General features: G+C 36.6%; 1 pseudogene; it reads left to right on the forward strand.

Annotated features, from left to right (window-relative positions):
• Positions 1 to 2,772, forward strand: part of LOC125357879 — a 97,894-nt pseudogene extending 95,122 nt beyond the window's left edge.
• Positions 2,773 to 15,437: the final 12,665 nt, after the last annotated feature.

Here is a 15,437-nt window from a genome sequence, read left to right on the forward strand (position 1 = left end):
CCAGGGACAGTGCTCAGGCCCTGAGTCCAAGGCCCAGGACTGGCCAAAAAAAAAAAAAAAGAAGAAGAGATAACCTCCAAAGTTACCTTTAATTCTTTTAAGATTTCCACTTCTGGTAAACATTAGAAAATAAAATTTAAGGGCAAGATCTGAAGAAATAGAGTAACATAAAAAAGACAATAATCATATTGATAGCAAGCATTCATCTTTAGCCAAACCTAAATTTTTCTGAAGTCTTTTGTGAGTCAATAGGATAAATGAATGTGTAATCCACATTGAAAGTCACCTCTTTAAGAAGCAAAAGAATAAAGATGATTTCTGAAGTCCAGAGTTTGTTTTGTTTTGTTTTAAATAAGCATTGCAGAAGAAAAAATTTTAAAGTGTGTTTACTCCCAGAATGATAGCTTCCAGAATTAGCAACAAAAGAATCTTAGAAACATTGTGTTATATAACAATCTTAAAGCTATCCATATGTAGAAAACTGCTATGGTAGTAAATTTATGTCTTTTGCTTTCTTTCTATTTATTTATTTACTTATCTATTGTTGGTTGTGAGGCTGAACTCTGGGCCTGGGTGCTGTCCCTGAGCCTCTTTATACTCAAGGCTAGCACTCTACCACTTGAGCCATGGTGCCACTTCCAGTTTTTGAGTGATTAATTGGAGATAAGAGTCTCATGGAGGCTTTTCTGCCTGGACTGGCTTTGAACTATGATTCTCATATCTCGGCCTCCTGAGTAACTAGGATTACAGATGTGAGCCACCAGTGCCCACCTTAGGTCTTTTTTTTTTTTTTTTTTTTTTGCCAGTCCTGGGCCTTGGACTCAGGGCCTGAGCACTGTCCCTGGCTTCTTCCCGCTCAAGGCTAGCACTCTGCCACTTGAGCCACAGCGCCGCTTCTGGCCATTTTCTGTATATGTGGTGCTGGGGAATCGAACCTAGGGCCTCGTGTATCCAAGGCAGGCACTCTTGCCGCTAGGCTATATCCCCATCCCCTTAGGTCTTCTTTTTAATAGTTGTGCATAAGGCACATATCTGAGACGCATATCAAATAAAAATGCTAATCACTTTAGAGTATTAAATGGCATGATATAAAGTTATATATGTGCCTGAAATAAGCATTCAGTAAATTCTTAACTGGATTTTACTGAGTAGATGATCTTTGTGTAATTCAACTACTCTAAAATTTCAAGTCTTCTCCTTGTAATGTTATTAAGATTAAGTTATGGAAAAGTTATGATCACTATAAAATTTTGTAACATGAATAGCATTAAAAATTTCAAAATGGCAAATGTTATTGTTATTTCAAAATTTAAGATAATGCAACTTATGTCAATATTCTTGTGATTTTCAGTATGTTCTTTAATTTTTTAAAAAAGATACTATAATGCTCCTTTTTACAAATGAGAATCAGAAAGCTTGCATCATTTAGGGCCAAACGAAGAAACAAAACTATGTCTGTTCCAGGGTTTTTTTTTTTTTTCTTGAATAATGAATCTACCCCCAAATCATTTTTTTAACTTTTTATTTTGCAATTATGACAAGAAATTGACATCTGCTTACCTTAGTTATTTCACAAATTTAACTTGCACCAATATGTATGTGTTTGTGTGTGCGCACATGTGCACAAATGTGCACTAATGTGCATGTGCATGTGCATGCACATTAGTTTGGTTCAATTGTGTGTAGATTTATATAATCTCCATTGCATCAAATTACACAGAGCTGTTCAATCATCACAGAATTCTTTACATAACAGTTTGATTGCCAGAGCCCTTCTACCTACACAACAATTACTAATCACTATATTGTTCTGTCAAAATTTTTATTAGTTTGATATTGTTTTATAAATGGATTGGCAATTGTACTCTTAAGCATATTTTAAATAAAATTTACATTTGGGTTGGGGTGTAACTTGCTCAGTGGTAGAATACTTGTCTCGCGTGTGTAAGATCCTGGAATTGATACCAGCACCATAAAAAATTACATCCTTTCTTCTTACTGCTGTTATGGTCATAGTGGGATGGAATCAGATGAAGTCATTGAGTGTGAATCGCTGTTTGACCAGGATTAGTTTCCCTGCTATCCCAGACATTCCATGTGGCATGAGCAAGAAATAAACTACAGGCACTAACTAGGGCAGAGGCGGGCTCGTGGCGCTGTGGCAAGGGAAAGTGACGAGCTGCCTTTCGTTGCCAGCCGGGGACGAGGACACGGCGCCGCTCCCACCCAGCCGCCCACGATCGCTAGGCGGCCAAGATGTCAGCCGCCGGCCGCCGGCGCCCAAGGCCTGCGGGCCACCTACCACCCGGGTCCTCGATAAAGTGGAGCTGATGCTGCCAGAGAAACTGAGGCCTTTGTACAACCACCCGGCAGGTCCCCGGACAGTTTTTTTTCTGGGCTCCAATTATGAAATGGGGGTTGGTGTTGGCTGGATTGGCTGACATGGCTAGACCTGCAGATAAACTCAGCACAGCTCAGTCCAGTGTTTTGATGGCTACAGGATTTATTTGGTCAAGATATTCACTTGTAATTATACCTAAAAATTGGAGTCTGTTTGCCGTTAATTGCTTCGTGGGGACAGCAGGAGCCTCTCAGCTCTTTAGAATTTGGAGATATAACCAAGAACTGAAATCCAAAGGAATCAATTAAAAGAGTTTCTGATCACCTACAACCTAGATATGGACATAACCACTGGGACCTAGCTTATTACTGATAAGGTGATATTAACTGTGCTAACATTTGGAAGGCACTAGAGAAAAAATAATTAACTGTAACTATGGACTAGTGCTTAATTCCACAGAAAAATAAAGCAAACATTTAATAACAGTCTCTCTTTACATATAACTTTAAAGGAACCTATCTGTGGATATCATGGTTATCAGTTAAAAAATTTTTCTACCATTTGTCCTTAATAAATCATACTTGATCATTCAAAAAAAAAAGAAAAAAATAAACTACAGTTGGGTTAAGCCATTAAAAAAATAAAATTAGAGCTAGGCACCAGTGGCTCCATTCCTATGATCCTAGCTTCTCAGAATGCTAAGATTTAGAGGACCTATAAGATTTCTACACGTAGAAGAGGAAAACAGATGAATACAGAAAAATCAAGGAAACAATGAACCTAACTAAAGGACTAAAATAGCAAGAGAAGAATAGATAAGTAAACACAAAAACACCAAAATGACAGGATATGATATGTCTTTCAATATTAACATTAAATGTTAATGGTCTCAGCTCTCTGAAAAGTACCTAGAATGGAAAGTTCTGTTAAAATAAATTTTTTTTTTTTTTGGCCAGTCCTGGGCCTTGGACTCAGGGCCTGAGCACCATCCCTGGCTTCTTCCCACTCAAGCCTAGCACTCTGCCACCTGAGCCACAGCGCCCCTTCTGGCCGTTTTCCATATATGTGGTGCTGGGGAATCGAACTGAGAGCTTCATGTGTAGGAGGCAAGCACTCTTGCCACTAGGCCATATTCCCAGCCCTAAAATAATTTTTTTAAATAATCTGAGTGCTGGTAGCTCACACCTATAATCCTAGCCACTCAGGAGGCTGAGATCTGAGGATCACATTTTGAGGTCAGCCTGGACAGATAAGTCTGTGAGACTGTTATCTTCAGTTAACCAGCAAAATGCCGAAAGTAAAGCTGTGGCTCAAGTGGTGGAGCGCTAGCTAGCCTTAGGCTGAAAAAAGAAAAAAACCTAAGGACACTGCCCAGGCCTCAGATTCAACTCACAGTACCAGTAATAAACAAAAAAAAATTAATATGATAAAATGTAACATCCAGAATATATACAGAATTGCTACAACTCAAAAAATGGGCAAATCATTTGGGTTTTTTTTGTTGTTGTTGTTGTTTATTTGAGTTCTGTCCCTATGCTTCTTTGCATTCAAGGCTAGCATTCTACCACTTGAGCCTGGCTTTTTTCTGCATAGATTATTGGAGATAAAGAGTCTCACAGACTTTCCTGCCTGGGCTGGCTTTGAACCTCCATCCTCAGATCTCATCCTTTTGAGTAGCTAAGCTTACAGCTGTGAATTTCCAGTGCCCAGAAGCAAATGCTTTGAATAGACATTTCTTGAGAGACAAATGTTTGATAAGCACATGAGAAGATAATTAAGTCCCTTTGTCTTTAAGGAAAGCAAACCCAAATCTGATATTTCAGATTATACCAAACCCCGTGTATGCTGCTTTCCTTATACATACATACCTATGACATTCACAGATATTAGTAATGATAATAAAATCAAACAGTTAAAACAGTATTCTGTAATATAAATTATCTTCATGTGAATGTCAAAGTATCTTGTTCTATTCTTACCCTTCTGGTGATGAAGCAGTGGGGAATGGTGCCTCCAAGAGGAGAAGGGAGGAGGGCAGGCATTGTGATGTAACCTTAGGCTACTATTGAAGGACTACTTGGACACAAGCACAGCCTTATTTGGCAGTAAGATAACCAAAAGAGCTAACATGTGACTAACAGGCAATAGCGTATCGTGTGGATACACTGAGGACAAGTGGGATGATTCACTTTCTGTGCAGGATGATATGAGATTTCATATTACTTCACAATAATGTACAAAGTAAAACCTGATTTTTTTTTTATTTCTTGAATTTTCTACTTAACATTTTTGGACCCTGTTTGACATGGCTGACTAAAACCTCAGAAAGCAAAATCTCAGATACAGAAGAACTGTATACTATACACTAGACATGCTACAATGTGAATTTGATAGTATGCTGATTGAAATGTCATAAACAAAAATATAAATATATGACTCATAAAGGCTACAAGCAGATTTCCAAGTGAGGGAGAATGGTGAGGGGAATGCTGTTAGGATAGAGAAAAAAATCTGGAAATGGTAGTGATGGTTCTTTAACATTGTGAATGTACTTAATGCCATTGAATTGTACACTTAAAATGGTTATATTGAATCTATATGTGTATATATGAGTAATAACTCAGTGTATCTGAGAATCTGCTTTAACACATCAGTTAATAAAAAGAAAAAAAAGTGGTTACTTTTGGTTTGAATTCCTCATCTTTTTTTTTTTTTTTGGCCAGTCCTGGGCCTTGGACTCAGGGCCTGAGCACTGTCCCTGGCTTCTTCCCGCTCAAGGCTAGCACTCTGCCACTTGAGCCACAGCGCCACTTCTAGCCATTTTCTGTATATGTGGTGCTGGGGAATCGAACCTAGGGCCTCGTGTATCCGAGGCAGGCACTCTTGCCACTAGGCTATATCCCCAGCCCTGAATTCCTCATCTTATAATTAGACTTTCCAGATAATTTTTCCTTTGAGAATGAAACATGTTGGGCAGGCACTGGGAATATTTTAGTTTTCTGTTATTAATCTTATAAGTTAATGACATGTTTCTCAAACACAAGTCATCTTTATCAGGATTTGGTGGTGATGGTGTAGCTTTTCTGGATTTGATTAGATTTGACTAATAGTGTAGAACATAGCCAAATCTGGAATACCAATTGAAACATAGTATTGGGTTCCTCTTTTGCTTAAATAAGGAGATGTACATTACCTATCTATTAAAATAATGGTTCAACAGATAATTTTAATTGTCAGAATAAGTTGTGCTGCTGTGGTCTCCCCTTCTTACAGATGGGACCAAATAAAGCAGTCACTGCTTTAGGTTAAGGTCCCAGACCTTAACCACCTTGAAGATTGGGTGATGTCACTTTGGTCTAATGGGGACATTGGCTCAGTTGCAAATTTCAAGTATTTTTTCAGGGTATGATGCTTTAAATCAGTTTAGAATTCCTAAAGATTTGCTTCAAGCATATTTCAGGTACAATAAAGAAATGATTTTCTTTTAACAAATGAGGCACTTTTGGAGATTTTTGTATTGCACAGCGTTAACAAACTTTAGTAGATTTTCCCTACTAGCAAGAACTTTTTTCAATTCAATTCAAATGTGTGGGTTACTAGTGTGTACTTGAACAGTTTATTTAACTCGGTTTCAGCACCTGGAATGGAGATAAGGCAGCTAGTACATGGTAGTCTTTTTAGGATAAAATAAGAACAAGTGCCTGACACCTTCTAAGTTATCCTTAATGAAGTTACTACTATTACTTGTTTTCCTTTAAACAGTTTGGTCGACATCAGATCAGGTAGCAGATTTAAAATTGCAAAGTGGTATGCAAGATATATACCTGCTGTTTATACATCTCCTCCCTTTTTCTGAAGTCCTTATTTTTACTATGATTCCATTAAATGCTTATTGATAGACCTCCTTGTGATTTTTTTAGCTCATTGTTTTGCCAGTGTTGCTCACTTCCTCCATGCCAGTTTATGTGCACTGCTTGTGACTAGCTGACACTCCATAGCTCATATTTCTTTTGGGTTTCCTATACCTAGTCAAATACTCAGTAACATTTGTTTACTTTTAGTAATTGGTGATTTCTAAGCAAGCCCATAAGCATATTGTAATTGCAATTAAAATTAAGTCACTGTGAATATATTGCTGCTACACTGCTGAGAATTTAGAGTAGTCAAAGGTGACCTTCCTGAATATCTGAACAGATGCTGACCTGACAAAGTGGCTAGTACCTCTCTAATGTCACACAGATATTTGCAGTGTTCTTGGTGTCTAAACCTCTCTAAATCTAAAGCTACTGAAGTAAGTAATGCATATGACTTAGGATATTGATCCATCCTAAATACAAAACACTAAGAAGCCTAATTATTGAGTTGGCATAATATTTGTTCTCATGTACAATCATCAGGTGCATAGTTTGAGTTCCATTTACATGCGTGGTTTGGCTGGTCATTATCTCAGTTCCCCAATTCTGGAGAAGTTATCTTACTGTTATCCCTTGTGAGCAAGCTGGCTCCTATGAGATGATTTCTCCAGCTCCAGGGTACATATAGCCAGATCATTACAGGTAATTATCCTCCATTTGGGGGTGATCTGTCCTGCAAGGTTCTGCTGTTCCTTAGGGGTAGTTTTAATCCTTTATCAGAAAGATTATCGATCATTCCTGGTTTCCCTATAACCCATGGTGATTGCAAAGTAACTATGGAGAGAATGGTTTAGAACAATGACAAATACAAACCAGAGACAGAGATGTCAGGCTTTTCTGCTTTTAGTTAATTCATGGTGACAAAAAGTCTAAATGTCTGTTAAAAATACACTTTTAATAGACTGAAAATGGATTTTCTCTATGATGAGAACAACAATAAGCCTTACTTATTGAGATTGCCTATGAGAAATTCCTATCCTTTTGGTCCAGTCTACAGGGCTGAGGTCATCTATCAGAAGCCTTTAATTACAATATTTTTCTCTTATAGAGCTCATGATCTCATCTTGTTTCCTTTGTATTTCCTCATCACTCATGGCTACCTGCTACCTACCAGAAACTGTTGACAGAAAATTGACCAAAATCATATTTTTATATTAAAAAAGAAAAAAATTTAACAAGATTCTGGATAATATGGCAATACTCCTTCTTCAGGAAATATAACCTAAGGACTTCCTAAGCTATACTTAGGGCCATGGGAACTTTCTTTCAATGACCAGAACAGGCTTGTGTTGTTGTTTGTTTTTTGTTTTTTCCACTCTTCACCCTTACCACAAAGAATCTTGTTTAAGGCATATTTCCTCTAATATCCTTCTTGTTAATCCAAGGAAATACAAATACCAAAACCAGATGGCATCTCTGTATCCTTATTTTTGTTATTTATTGTCATAGTGATGTACAGAGAGGTTACAGTTTCATACATTAGGCATTGTCTGTATCCTTATATATGGAAACTATATTTAAATCCATGATTCATACTTAAAAAGAGGTAAGAAGTTTTTCCTTCAGAGAACCACTTTTTAGTCCCTTTGGTAGAAATTTAATAACCACCACTGAGAATGTCTTAGAGTATGGGAAAGGAAAAAAGTCTAATTTATACTGAGGAAACCACCTTAACCAAGTCATCCAAGTTAATAGTATCAGTAATAGTCATATTAGTCCAATATTTACAGTAGGACACAATGAGAAGGCCTTTGTTATGTTATCATATCCCTTATTTGGGAGACATTTTACAGAATAGCTGACTAGCACCCTTTACACCTGTCAAGGTAGTTTTAATCCTTGGTATTCCCATGTGGTTGTGATGCCATATGGGAATACCATATACTTGATGGCTCATTAACAACAAGTATTTATGCCTTCCATTTCTAGAGATTGAGAAGTTCCAGGAGGAGACACCAACAAATTCAGCATCTGGTAATGACCAGTTTTCTGGTTTAGGCCCCTGTCTTCTTGCCTTAATAGTCTGAGAAATGTAACTTTTTTAAGATAGCATTTGAAAATGAAAAAAAATACATTAGATGTCATTTTTCTTAAATTTAGTGAAGCATTTGATACAATGTCTTGTGACATTGGTACACAATTAATTCAAATTATCCTGGATATAAGCAGAATCACATGGATTCAAAACTGGCTAGAGAGCCATAAAAACTATTGATAAACAATAAATGGCCATGTATCAAGTTGGGTTATTCATCCAGGTGCTGCAAGAATCATTGTTACATCCTGTCTTATACAGCTGCTGCAATAATGATGTAGAAAAACAGAGTAAAAAGCAAGTTAATGAAATTCACAGATGCCATTAAATTAAGAGGTGATGCAAGTAGCAAAGGGCAACGAAGCAATATAAAAGCACCCAGAGAGATTAGAGATATGAAGAGAGAGTAACAAAATGAGATTCTGCTTCTCCAAAATAGAAACTACTGCATTAGGAGAAAAACAATAAAATAGATATTCAAGGGGAGCCAGATCTGAAAGCCATCAAATGGTCAAAAAGACCTAGGGTGAAAATGAATACTAAAAGGAATGAATTTATGACAGAGTAGCTTTCAAGACTGTGGTACATATACTGTATGTCATAGAAAGAATAGTCTGTTCCTTATACCTCTAGTTAAAAGGACATCTGGAAGACAGAACTCATTTTATGTCAAGTTAGTACCTAACCACTCTCGACAAAATAGAAGTAGTAATAAAAATGATTAAGCTTCAGAACACAGCAGACAAGTATATTCATCTTCAGTAAATTATACTGAGCTGTTTTACAAGTCTTTCCATTCATAACTGCTGATACTACTTCACATTCTATGTAGGTGACCCTGCCTTCTGCAGGCATAAAATTATACTGAAGCCTCAGAGTGCTTTACTTGCTTTACCCTTCTTCTCCCTTGCCTCTCAAATTAAGCTTCCAAACTAATTCTTTCTTAATATTCTCATTTACATTTATATGAAATGACTTGATTGATTGCTGAGACTATCTTAGGGCAATCTTTATTTGCAAATCAGGCAAATATCCCTATGAGCATAAATAAGAGTAACATTTGAGAAAGGTGTGGAAATTGAGACCTAGATGAGTAACAACCAAAAGAAATAAACTCCAGATCCGAGTTTCTGTAACAATGCAGTTTTCCAGTAACCACAGTATAAATCAAGTAACCTTGAGGTCATATCACCCATTGTCAAGAATTCATGCAGATTAATAAATTTCTTTTGTATATAACTACACTTATCAAATCTCTTGTAAGTGACTATATTTATTCAATTTTATGTAATAAATACTTTTTTTTTTTAGCAGTACTATGGTCTTGATGCTTGCTAATCAGTCACTATCACTCGAGCCACACTTCTAGGTACTTCTGTTATGGCTGGTTTTTTTGTTTTGTTTTGTTTTGTTTTGGCCAGTCCTGGGGCTTGGACTCAGGGCCTGAGCACTGTCCCTGGCTTCTTCTTGCTCAAAGCTAGCACTCTGCCACTTGAGCCACAGCGCCACTTCTGGCAAGTTTCTGTATATGTGGTGCTGGGGAATCGAACCCAGGGCCTCATGTATACGAGGCAAGCACCCTTGCCACTAGGCTATATCTCCACCCTGGCTGGTTGGTTGTGTTTTTTTTTTTTTTTTTTTAAGCACCTTGCTTTTAGCTAGGGCTTGCTTGCACCTGTCTCCTATTTATACTTCACACTGTAGCTAGGATGACAGGTGCTCACCATTGTGCCCAGGTATTGGTTGACATGGATCTCACATATTCTTTTTTTGGGGGGGGGCGGTGGGGGATGGTGGTGCTGAAATGGCGGCAACCACAATCATCACAGTTTTTACTTCTGAGTAGCTAGGATTACAGGTGTGAGCTTCTGGCATCCAGCACGCTAGACACTTTTCTAAAAAGTTGTTTTGACATGAAAAAGTCCATATGAATCTTCCATTTTTGTTGTTGTTATTGTTGTTTTGCTGATCCTGAGGCTTGAACTCAGCCTGGGCATCGTCTCTGAGCTCCTTTTGCTCAAGGCTAGCACTCTACCACTTAAGCCATAGGGCCACTTCTGGCTTTTTCTGTAACTAATTGGAGACAAGAGTCTCACAGACTTTGCTGACCAGGCTGGCTTCAAACCTGGATCCTCAGATCTCAGCCTTTTGAGTAGCTAGGATTACAAGCGAGAGCCACCTACACCAGCTAATCTTTACTTCTCATTGTTTAAAGATGTATCTTTTTTAAACTTTAAAAAATTTAAACCTGAGGCTCTGGGTAATGTCAAGGCTCACTGTGTTCCAAAAAGCAACAAATAACATGAGAATCAGTGAGCTGAGAGGAACAGTGGGATGTTTCACTCTCTTCCACCTATGCATAAGATCATGGAATGCAGCGTGATGAAGAAACAACTCCAGATATTAGAAAGAAAGGCATTGATAAAAGACATTTTGATCTTGAGAAACAGAATGCTACATTTCATGGAAAATTGGACCGAGTAATTTCTTAGGCCTCTTTCTATGCCTTAAGGATTTTTTGTATCAGTCATTTGGCTACTTAAATGTCTGTACAATCAAAGACAATTTGACTGTCTCAAAATCTTTACAAGAGGAGACAGAATATCAGCCATCAACTTCTTTAAATTATATAGTTCTTCTATATAAATCATAACGAATTATGCATACTATATGATAAATGCAACTTGAAGTGCGCAATCACTTTTTATTTTTTATATTTTTATTTTTTATTATATATATATTTTTTATTATCAAACTGAATTACAGAAAGGTTCAATCACTTTCTTCTCTAGTTGTGTAGGTGGTATGCTTAGTTATTAAATTACTCATTCCTAGACTACCTAGTCTCCACCACAGAGAATGTAGAACGCCAAGTGTCAGAAGGATAGAGAGGCTACAAGGCATCAGCATGTTTACCATAAATTCTTTGAAAAACTTTAGGGGCTGGGGATATAGCCTAGTGGCAAGAGTGCCTGCCTTGGATACACGAGGCCCTAGGTTCGATTCCCCAGCACCACATATACAGAAAATGGCCAGAAGGGGCGCTGTGGCTCAAGTGGCAGAGTGCTAGCCTTGAACGGGAAGAAGCCAGGGACAGTGCTCAGGCCCTGAGTCCAAGGCCAGGACTGGCAAAAAAAAAAAAAACAAAAAAAACTTTAGCTATGAATCCAGCTTAATTTTACTCTTAAATTTTTCAGTGTTATACCCAGATATTAGGATTCATTTTGAGTATTTGTATCTTAGAAGGGCTTCTGACCCTAGGGATGTAACTTATCTTTCCTTTATCATTTTCTAGTTATTCTTCATAAAGATGACACCCACGAATTCTGGCCCTTATTAATTTCCTATATTTTCACCAAATGACTTTTGTAAGACATCTAAAAACAAAATATTTGTTAAGGGCTAGGAATATGGCCTAGTGGTAAAGTGCTTGCCTCGTATACATGAAGTCCTGGGTTCGATTCCTTAGCACTATATATATAGAAAAGGCCAGAAGTGGCGCTGTGGCTCAAGTTGGCAGAGTGCTAGCCTTGAGCAAAAAGAAGCCAGGGACAGTGCTCAGGTCCTGAGCCCAAACCCCAGGACTGGCAAAAAAAAAAAAAAAAGTTAAAATGTAAACTTGAGGGCTGGGAATGTGGCTTAGTGATAGAGTGCACACCTAGTATGCATGAAGCCCTGGGTTCAATTCCTCAGTACCACATAAACAGAAAAAGCCAGAAGTGGCTCTGTGGCTCAAGAGGTAGAGTGCTAGCCTTGAGCAAAAAGAAGTCAGGGACAGTGCTCAGGCCCTGAGCCCCAATCATCAGGACTGGCAAACTTGAGGCCTGAGATTTTATCTCAGTTGTACAGTTTTTACCAGACATATGTAATGGCCAGGATTCTATCCCCAGCATTATCAAAATTTTACTAGTCAATTTACTTCATTCTGCAAAAATTCTGACCTGGACTTTCCTTTAATGTTCTTATCATGGGAGGTGGTAGCTTTCTTACATTGGTTCCACCACTTGAAAACCATATCTTTCAATAGAAGTGTCATATGAAATAACTCTGAAATTTCATTCTAAGTCCCAATGCTTTTACTGTATTTCCTAATTCTTCTCTATTATGAAACAATTGACATCTAAGAAAGTTCCAGATTTCTCTTCATTTCATTCTTTTTTTTTTTTTTTGCTTTACTCTAGTTGTTATCACTTGAGAAACATTGGTTTTTATAAGGCATGGATTTAAAAAATGCCATGTAACTCTAAGACCATAAAATAAATTCTGCGTTGTATAAACGGTTTGGTTTGGATTAAGTGTAATATATGTTTTTTCCCATAAGAGCTATGGATTGTTTATAACGTTCCCAAGAAGGAGAAAGATTTCCTTTTGTTAATATAGTAATTCTAAAGATGGTGAACATGGTTGTCAAGTTTTCTTCCTAATCAGTGAGATACATTACACACATTCTCGTGTGTGTGTGAGAGAGAGAGAGGGAGAGAGAGAGAGAGAGAGAGAGAGAGAGAGAGAGAGAGAGCCAGCGAGAGAGAGTTAGAAGTTAAGGCCTGGGAAAAAGTTGGCATGATTTATTTCAAGAAAACTGATGGTATACCTGGATATTGGGAGCGGGGGAACTCTGACATTTATTTTTTACTGTAGATTTTGATACTCTTAATTATGAATAAAACATAATCATAACAATAGTCTGTGATATTAAATTCCAGAAGACTTACTATACTTCATCCTGTTATTCAATCAGCTCATATTTAACTTTCAAAAGTAATACTACAGTATACTTTGTGGAAAAGAGTGGTTGTCAGCCATGCTCTAAATCTCAAAAAATTACAGATTAGGGGGCTGGGGTGATAGTTCTATGGTGGTAGATTTACTTAGTATGTACAAGTATGTGGGTTTAAAAAGTTACGACATTTTAATATCTCTTGTAACTCTTGAGTCTGACAGTATGAGTGAATTTTTTCTTACCAGGTTTACTTATGACCACTTTGGAGAGTGATGAATGACATAGGCTTATCAGAAACCATAGTTATTACTTAAATTTACATCATTCTACTATGTGAACATGCCCTGGATTCTGAAAAGTATTACTAGGGACTACTTAGAAGATAACAGGGACTATATTCTTGCTATTCCTGTGAAAGTTAAGGTTGGAATTACTGATTGCCTCATTTTGCTTAGTTATTGCAGAAATTTATCATATGAAAAAATATTACTATTTTATTTTAATGAGTGGGCATTTTTTTCCTATTCTGGCTCCTGTATTGTCTTTCTCTTAAAATTTTTCACTTGTGCTATCTTTTTGGAGAGTTCACTAAGAAGTTTTTCCTAATTCATATTATTTCCCCTTATTTTCATACTTTGACTTTAACAAAATATTAAATTAATTAGGAAATTATCTTAACTGTGCCATTAGCACTTCATGTTTTTCTGTTTCATTATTGTTATTTACATACCCTATTCATAGAATGAGAACTTCATATTTGTTTTTTTATATTGAAATTCATTTTCTCAACTATGTTGAGGAAAACAAGTATGATAAAGATATAAAACCATCTAGACCATTTGGAAAACTTCATCTAGTATTTATCCTTTAATCTTTTCATGATGATATGAATTAGCTGAGTTATTGTCACCTTCCTTTACAGTGAGGTTGACATTTGCAGAGTATGGTATTCATAATAGAATCTTTACTATCTTTTAAATCAGTGTTCCCATATGGATATCCAAAGCATCCTTGAATACCGAAGATATCTCCAAATGCCAAGCTAAAATGTTCTCTCTTTTTTTCCTTTTCAATTCATTTCCTCCTATAGCTTCTCTCTCTTTCCACAGAAATTGGATAAGAAATTTGAAAAAGAGTCACATCTCTTCCTCAGGCATAAAATCTGGATGTATTCCATTAATTTAAAATACATATCCTTGCTTACTTTAGATATTGATAAAAAGGAAATTGTGTGGGATATAACTTGATTTCTTATTTTCTATTATCATTCATTTCACTATAGATCATTATTCTTGGCTCATTAATCAAATACTAACATATAGTGTGATGAGCTTTAAGTTCATTCTTTTGTCCCGAATTCATTGCAACTGCATGTTATCAGATAATGTGTGACCAAAATAAAATAATAGGTCCCTAATGCCAGTTTTACAGACTCTGGTATGTGAAAAACATACACCCTACTAATTTCATTTTCTTGGATTCTATTCAGTGTCACAAAAGGTTGGTGATACCCAAATATCCTTGCTCTCTTTCCCTTTAACTTGTCATTATTAATTTAACCTTAAATTTAGTGAGAAGTCTACAGAGCTTTATGTGATATGAATTTAGTAAAATTTAAAAATTGCTCATAATCAATCCATTATTTTTCTTAATAGTTCATATATGAATTAACAGTGACTTTATAGTTTTTATGAAGCCATTGCCTGGTTCTCTGCACCAACTTTCAAATTATATTGAGGGCTTAGATGTAGATTCTTTGTTTTGTTGTCACTCCTCTTTGATACTGGGTTAGGTTTAGACTCCCAAGATAAATTGTGGATATTTTACAGTTTTTTAAGCGGTATTAAAATTATTTCATATCATCTTATAGACATAAATACATTTACATGGTTTTGTCTTTTCAATCCCTGTTAACTGTTGTGATTTGTAGGATTTATTCTTCTTTCAAGTGTTGGCTTTACTTACTGGCTTTTATGTAATGTTCTTGATTACCTTAGGTAATTTCTAGCCTTTTTACAGCAGCTAAGCAGAAAAGCTAGTTTTCTCATTGGTTGTATTTATACTGGTGCTTCTCAGCTCTTTCTTTGGCAATTAACAGACTGCATTCTATCACTCTCTCCTTTTCTCTCTTTTACACATAGTAGTGAAAGAGGATTGCATCTACCAGAAGTAATTGTTTTCCTTCTTGCTTGTTTGAGATGGAATTGTTTGCCTCTTTAAAATTATGCTTTAAAACATTCTGTTCTTTTACCATTTCCTATGTTCTTTAGTTAACTGTTTACGTTTTCAACAATAGGTAATATTCTACCCTGACTAGTTGTAACTCCAGAGCCTTCCTTTGATCCATTTGTGACTACAAGCTCTCAAGACTTCTTTCCACTGTTTTTTCTACCAGAAACACATGGCTGACACACTACCACTCGGAGC

The sequence above is a fragment of the Perognathus longimembris genome, chromosome 10 (assembly GCF_023159225.1).
Source record: "Perognathus longimembris pacificus isolate PPM17 chromosome 10, ASM2315922v1, whole genome shotgun sequence".
Classification (NCBI taxonomy): domain Eukaryota; kingdom Metazoa; phylum Chordata; class Mammalia; order Rodentia; family Heteromyidae; genus Perognathus; species Perognathus longimembris.